The sequence below is a fragment of the Aegilops tauschii genome, chromosome 5, assembly GCF_002575655.3.
Source record: "Aegilops tauschii subsp. strangulata cultivar AL8/78 chromosome 5, Aet v6.0, whole genome shotgun sequence".
In the NCBI taxonomy this organism is placed as follows: domain Eukaryota; kingdom Viridiplantae; phylum Streptophyta; class Magnoliopsida; order Poales; family Poaceae; genus Aegilops; species Aegilops tauschii.
In genome coordinates this window covers 87,780,963-87,789,061 of record NC_053039.3, presented here as the reverse complement: position 1 = coordinate 87,789,061, position 8,099 = coordinate 87,780,963, and the positions used below count along the sequence as shown (strand labels likewise).

The 8,099-nt window shown below is 44.5% G+C and overlaps 1 long non-coding RNA gene across 2 annotated transcripts; it reads right to left on the bottom strand.

The window, feature by feature from the left end:
- Positions 1 to 452: 452 nt before the first annotated feature.
- On the bottom strand, positions 453 to 7,390 carry LOC109767247 (uncharacterized). 2 transcript variants are annotated; one of them, XR_005756338.3, is made up of 7 exons: positions 7,060 to 7,390; positions 5,771 to 6,922; positions 5,039 to 5,398; positions 4,359 to 4,951; positions 3,924 to 4,195; positions 3,335 to 3,578; positions 453 to 1,118 (listed from the first exon to the last, which is right to left on the bottom strand). It is a non-coding gene; the product is annotated as an uncharacterized lncRNA (long non-coding RNA). The 2 variants fall into 2 exon arrangements; XR_006663644.2 differs by having other exon boundaries at positions 650 to 1,118; positions 4,443 to 4,951.
- Between the last annotated feature and the right edge of the window lie 709 nt (positions 7,391 to 8,099).

The window sequence follows — 8,099 nt, the reverse complement described above, 5'->3', positions numbered from 1 at the left end:
TAGAATGCCCGTGCGTTGCCACGAGCTTTTTAAAAACTTACTTATTGCATATATAAACATAATGCATGTCAAATTTCAGATGCGTAGAAAAATTGAATTCCGCTTTAATTGCAATATATTTAGATTTAAAAAATGTAATTGAACGACCTATACTAACTCATCTGATGCACAAAATAAAAGAATGTCGTTCAAGAATATAGAACAGTTTTGCACTGCATTACAAACGATAGATAACACCTGGAAGCGTTTCTATACATGTGCTATCTACCCCCTCCATTCCTAAATATAAGTCTTTTTCAAGATTCCAGTGCGGACTACATACGAAGAAATAGTTTAACATGTTTATATATTTGGAGTATTAAGTACTTCAAACAAAAGGCAAACAAGCCATTACGTTTGCCCACATAGAATTAAATATCTGAACCATAAATTTCACATATTAACAGATGAGATTTAAAAAAAATGTAGCGTTACTTATAAATATTACCATGTACAAATAGTTTAACATGTCACATATCATTCTAAAAAAAAGTACAGATAGATCAATGCCTTTCTATGGTAGCCATCTTATGGTAGACTAAAAAAAGAATCCAAATAAAAAAAAGACCCTAAGAAAGAGTCTAATCAAAATACATGTGATTATGTTCAATACCAAATGGAGAAGTCGGACTCCTGCTTCTTTCTTATAACTTACTCAGCTCTTTAAAAAAAAACTTTGTGTACTTGGATTGGAAAATAGATTTGTAGTATACATACCAGAAAAAACGGGGCAAAGATCAATTGGTCTAGATTATAATGGTTGAGATCTAAAGTCTAATAATACTCCCTCCGCCCGAAAATACTTGTCATCAAAATGGACAAAAAAGAATGTATCTAGAACTAAAATACGTCTAGATATGTCTTCTTTTGTCCATTTTGATGACAAGTATTTCTGAACGGAGGGAGTAGTTATGTATCATGTAATTTTTTGGAAGGTAAAAAAAAATAGTTTTAGTTCTTCGCCTTCTGGGCAAAGGCCGTGACGCAAGACCCTTAGGTTCTTGTCGCTAGTCCTGGCCTTCTCCTTCCTGAGCCAAGCAAAGGAAGCAAGCAAACGAACCGGGCGATGCAGTGTTGAGCTACACAGGAAGAGCAAGTCAGGGGAGGAAATCCAAACCAGATCAAAGCACAAAATCGGTAAATAAGCCATCCATCTCACTGGTCCTGTCTACAAAAGCAATTTTCCTCATGTCCCAGGTTGGCAACCAATTTGTTCCACATACCAACACGACCTCGAGCCAGAGCCTAAGATACCAATGTAAGATCTCTGAAATAATTATAGGAAATGGACATTGTAGGTTTTAAATAATGCTAAATTGCACGGTAAAACTCAGGAGCGTGTATTATTTCTTCTTGATATTCCTCAAAATTAAATTCATCTGTTGAACTAAGAGATACAAAATAAGGCATCAATTTGAGAAATCCAAACGATGAGGATGAGCCATCTAGCATAACGCGTACGCGCGCACACACATAGAGAGAAGAAAAGCAAAGCATGAAGGAAGAGAAGTGAATATAAATCACACATCCATAAGGTTGACTACATGGGAAAGTTGTACTTGAAATACATCCATAAGGAAGTTGACTAAAAGGTGAACAATCTACTAAAAAATATGCATATATATTTTTACGATAAAGGGTGTTTTATTGACTCATAATATAGCATCGAGGGATACAATTACAATGAGCCACACCCGGCCTCTGCATAACTTGGATGCACACAGCCAACACACACCAAAGGATCACGTTGGCAAAAAGCTAAGTCATACAAGACCGAATTTATGCCTAAGTGAAAAGTAAAAGAAAGAAAAAAGAAGTCATGAAGCGATACAAACAGCGATTGACGATGTACAACGATAACCATCGGCACCAACTATGTCATGAGAACACAAGGACCACGAAAACGGTTCTTCAAAAGCGACGCCTCCAAGTCAGATAGTAGGTTTTCACCCTGAAGATCAAGTCCGACCAAATTCCGAGCAATGCCTTCGTCAAGGTAACGACGCCAAAAATGCCGTCATTGCCAGGCATAACCGATAAGAGGCTAGACCTAGGGTTTTCACCCTGGAGCTCAAGACCAGGTACTCGAGATGCACCACCCAATCGAATCCGTCCTGTGTTATCTCATCCACTTGCCACTGAGCCCAGTTGTTGCAAACACGCACTGACCTGACGGCAGGTGAGCATGCCCACATGAGCAAGCAACTAAACCGCTACAAGAGCTGCTCACCACGACACGATAGACATTGACGGAAGAGGAAGGTGACTGGCACCGCTTAAATCCCAATGGGATGCTCGAGAGGCCAAGTACTATCTTCCGAGGAGCAACTGATGGCTAATCTGAATTAGACAACACCACCATGGGTCGCCACAAGCTCCATCGTCCTTGCCCATGAAGGCCCAGATCCACGGCACGACGCCTCCTTGCCGGCGGCACGGGTGACGGCTGCGGCAACCGCTACTTGTTCATCGACACATCCCATCCAGCCCCTATGCGGGAGAGGGGGACCACCAGCCGCGTCGGTCCATGACGAGCTGGCTCTCCATGACGGGATGCAGGGAGGCGGTGGCTCCCTTTCCTCTGCCGCACGCAACGAGGCAGCGATTACTGCAGATCCATGTCGCCATTGCAACCAGCACCTCCATTGCGTCAAGTTACTGGTCGCACAAGGTCTCATGCTGTCCGAAACGCATCACGGACAGAGCCCCCCCCCCCCCCCCCCGGCTGCCGCAGGTTGCAAGGGCCAGCCCGCCGGAGCTGGCCGGCGGCGGCGGCGAGGGACGGGCGCACAGAGGATGCCCCGAGAAAAGTGGATCGACTCACTTCCTGTGTCGCCCACGCGGACGACGCGGGGGCAGTTTCTCTTTATGCACAAATCGATTTCTCATCGTAACAACATGAAGGAGAAACTCAACCAAGCAAAACAGAAAAGAGAAACAAGATATAAAAACATGACTAAACCATACGTCACTTCAATGCAAATTAGGGATGATCGTGAGCATCCCACATTCACCCAAATGACTACATAAACACATAGTGGATGTAGCATTTGTCTTACCAAGATAAACGAAAACAGAGACCTGATCTTTGTTGCTCAAATCGGTAGCTTTTTTATACTGGAAAAAGCCTTTCCATTAACCAACAACCATAGCTAAATCATTGTTCATGCACCTTGCCAAGTAGAACAAACATTTGCTTGCCAAACAAAGCTCAGGGTTTGCATATTAAGCTGCAGTGCATTGGGCAACAGACAAGCAATTGGGTATTATTAATTGATGAGACTGTAGTATGTACCTCAGGTGTAGCATGGGCAGAAGAAGTTCCGACAGACGGTGGAGCACGGACAGATAGATTTCCAGCAAAGTCGATGGTGTATAAGCACGCGATGTTGGTAACTTGCGGCACGATTATATTGGGCAAGCAACTTGCGATGTGATCTATTTGCTTCCGGTCGAGGGGTTCCATAGAACCAAGAAACACGCCGGACTTCTCTTTTGGTGTCATATAAATCCCCATACATACTGAAGAAGGAAGTTTCCTAAAGAGAAGTAAGTTTATTTCACAAAGAATGTGTAGCAAAAGCTGTTCGCTCTTTATAAGCAAGTGGCCAAGTGCAATGTGTGCCTCGGTTCTTCAATACTTGTATGCCACACATGAATATATTGGATGTTTGACTGAAAGTTAAGACTTGCAGGTCAATACATATCATTAAAATCTCTAAGATTTATGTTATAACCTACTGGTAGATTTTGAGATTAAAGGTGAGATTAAGAGCATATGCCCTTCTGTTTCAATACCACTAAATTGTGTCTCAGTCTTTTGTGGGTAGCATCGAGAGTAAAAGACCAACGAGTGCAAGAATTGGAACATAGAAGAATCTTACCTGGGCATGATGCCATCAGGTTCTATGCCAAGATCGAGGTAGTAGAGCTCCCTCAATCTCTCTTGCCAAGCCCTCCCTTTTGACCATCAATAGAACAGTCGCTCTCGCTTGCCCTGCTTTTGAAATCTCCTTCTGCACCGCTGCAGATCAGTTGGCAGCATAGGCCGAGCTCTCCCACCTATCATCACGTTGAGCGCATCTATGCTTACTTCCCTTGTATCATCACAACGGATGCTATAAATTTGCTTGTGTCCTTGTCATAAATCTGAGTTCTGCACAATATGAAAAAGAAAGAAAGTCTGTTAATACAACATAATGATAGTTCCAAGGAAACATGTACTACGCCGAAACTGGCCATGATAGTACGGATGTCATGTGGATGGACGTAATTGTGCAGGAATAACCGGGAAGAGTACTCGGATATCGACAACCCACCGGAGAGATCAGTGCACCCTACTTTAAACGTAGTTTCCTGGTGTCGCCACGGTGGTTGATGTTGCAGCAGTACCTGAGTCTTACCTCGAACTCCAAAGAACATGGCGCCGCCGACAACGCCCGAGGATGCAGGGAGAGCACGGAGACCGCTCGGCCAAACGGGTTCAACGCCACGTTCAGCAGGAACAGGTACTGCCGGCATTGGGCACGGGCCGAGAAGGCGTTGAAGCCGTCACAGAGCTGGACCTCGATGCACGCCCAGGCCCAAGCTCGGTCATGCACGGCCACCGTGCGTGTCGGCAAAGTGGTCCAGGAGTGCCGCCATGGAGCTAGCGAAACCGCAGTCTGCCTGCGGGCAATAGCACGGCGTCGTGAGGGCACGCCTTGAGGTGGTCGGGGTGGTCATAGTAGGCCGGCGTGGCAGTGCAGCCGTGCGCGGCGTTGGCGCACGGCACCCGGATGGACTCTGTTAGCCTCTCCAGTGCGATGTTCCAGCGATAGCCGCCGGTCAACCGGATGTGACACACACGGCACCTCCTTGCCGCCACCATCTTGTCGTGGCACCGCGAGGATATGGTATGACCGACGCCACACTGCACCCGAGCAGAAATGATGTTCCAGTGTTATTGGTACACAAACTTGTAATGGATCGGCCTAGGATGGACGACGAGCGTATGCACCTAGAAGACTGGTGGCTTGAGAGGGAGGTAGCAGATGCCGCAGTTGAGGGTATCGTCGCCATCCACTATCACGTTTGCGAGCGCCATGCGCTTCGCCGCCGGCTCCATCGTACCTGGAACCCGAGATTGCCGTCGTTGTTCTTGTTCTTCTTCTCTTGTTTTTTTCCTATGGAAATACTAACATCGTCTCCTCCCTCGTCGGAGGTCTCGGGCCAACACCTTGAATCCGCGGGCGCTCCTCGTGATGCCACAAACCCTCGCCGCCGACTGCCTCACACGGATGGCCGTCCCATCCCGCATCCTGACCTTGTACCGCACTGCCGACACCAGCACCACCGATCACCGTTCCCAGCCCCATCGCTGCCATCACAAATTAAATAGGTACATAAATGCTTTCATCGTGAGGTTTATTTGTCATGATAGGTATATGCACGTGTGTTGCACCGGAAGTTGATTTTTTTAAGCAACAGGGGAACATATGGGCACACATCATGATGCAAATCAAATAACAAAAAGGAGATTATGTTTTGGTTATGAAGCATAGAAGCTTCTGACAACTTTGTCCTGAGATATACTAAAGCCAAAGAATATCATAGAGGGAAATCAAATTATCTGAACGACATGATGTTATTTCACAAAATAAGTTAAATTTACATTTAAATTTTAAAATTACCAATTGGTCATCTTTACATGTAAATAAAAAGGTGGGAGTCAATATTACAATACGCTTACCAAAAATGTTCCTCTACAAAAATTATCATGAAGAATCACCTGCCAAGAATAAAAACTGAGAGCAAGTCTGCAAAATAACAAATTGTTAACAATACATTCAGTAATATAAATCTCACTGTTCTTGCACACCCTTCAGAGCATACCAATTTTTCCCTTCAGACTATACTCTCGTCTATGAACAGAAAAAGAAAACCATAGAAACTAAGTTCAAGTCTGCAGAATAACACAAAGAATCACTAACAGTTCAGTACCATGTGAATGGAGACATACCATACCATCCTTTTTACCTTCTGACTGCACTTCTATTTGTGAGAATTCCAGTAAGTAGATGGCAATTTAGCAAAATACAACCATTGGAATATGGGAAGCCGTATAAACTGAATTATGTAGATAATATCACATGTGCATTATTGGCATCTCAGATGGAACAAAACTGAATACTACCCAAAACAACACACAAATCTGACTAACAATTTTAAAATTTCATATCTCTCCTATACTACCTAATAAATTCAAGTTGTATACACCTTTTTCAATTGCACAAAAATTTAATTCAGTTTCTAAAGTCTGCAATACCCCCATAATTCTAAACAGTCTGCAATACCCCCATTACTAACTCTAGTTCAGCAAATCCCTGAGGAAGAGTCATTGGTGAGGATGGGCTAACTCCGCTATATACCATAACTATTCTCAACTACCATATCCAGAAAAAGTATTGTCAATTTGAGAGGATACCGAAATTGAGTTACAAATAGAAATAACAAAAGTAAAATGTCAAGCATAAGTAGTCTATTCAGAGGAATCATTCCCAAAAGAAATTCTGAGCTGAACACCAGAGCACAGCGAGTTGTGACAACTCACATCCCAAATGATAGCAGATTTATTTAAACTGCCAGTAGCATCACAGTACAGACGTTAAAACCAGTAGCATTATAGGAACACTGTACAGTCAGTTCCTGCATGCATACCTGCCGGTAACCTTGGTACCATCACCGCTCACACTCCTCTGTGTGTCCTTCATCGTCATCTTTCCTTCGTCAAACAAATCCAGCAAACGCACACAATCGAATCACCTAATGCTTCGGCAACTCCAACAACACGTTGTTGCTCCAAGCAATCAGTGAACACCACGGAGAGGGGCGTACTTGGATCCTAAACTCCAAGCAAACAATTAATTAAGATCCCTTGCACACACACACACACACCGAGAGAGAGAGAGAGAGAGAGAGAGAGAGAGAGAGAGAGAGAGAGATCAGGGTATCCCAGGGTGAGGGATGAGAGGAGCTGACCTACGGAGCGCGGCGCCAGCAGGTTTGGGGATCGCGAGCAGGCGGCCTTCATCCGCGGCAGCGTGCGTGGGCGAGCAGGGGATCGGCGTTGTTTTCCGGAGGGGATCGGCGGCGGCGGCGATCCAGAACTGATGACGAGGGCGAGATCCGGCGGGGTCTTCTCGAGTCGTCCGCCAGCGGCGAGATCCGACGGGGCCGATGGGATCGAGAGACGCGGCGGCGGCGACTCCCCTCGGACGGCGGCGGCCACGAACGATGGGATCGAGAGGAGTGGGCAAGGAAGGTTGGGCTGGATGGAGTATTTTTTTTCTGGGTGCGGGGTTTTTTGCGTGGCTGCGTGGGATGGGGTGGGGTGCGGAAAAACCAGTCGAAAAAAAACCGGTTAAAAAAAAACCAGTCGAAAAAAAACCAGACAAAAGTGGGGGGACTATTCAACCAACTCGTCCATTAGGAGTAGAGATAAATGATGAGGTGCGGGATTATAGGAGAGCTGAAGATAATCATAATGAAGGCATGAGTTATACGACCAGATGCCGAATCAAGCAGCGTCAAAATTCGTTGCATGATACGTGCATGTAGGAGAAGGCCAATGATTAGACAATGTTCTTGTATCAACGGTGTACTGTGTACTGCTTCTACAAAAGGTTCGCTTGGTATGTACAAACTCGAAAACCTGATCCAGGCTGCTTAACCAAAATGATCCCAATTTGATTATAAGTTATAGCACCCAAAAGTGATTTTTCTGTGAAAGCTTTTTACATTAGTGTGGGGTTTGAAAAAAATATAGTTTGAACAATGGTTATGACATTAGTTATGCCTTAGCATTTTTATTTATGACGTACAACTTTTGTATCGAGTAAAAGTCAACGTTTCGGTTCATTAGATGATTCTCTAATGTGGGATGTATGCTTGTTAATTTGTAAACCTAAATTTTTAGGTTTGGTTTATTTTAAGCATGGATGCAAGATGAATCTTCATATGTCTTTACCTAATAATAAAGAACCGATCGCTTCTTACCACCATAATTTCATCCGTTTTGG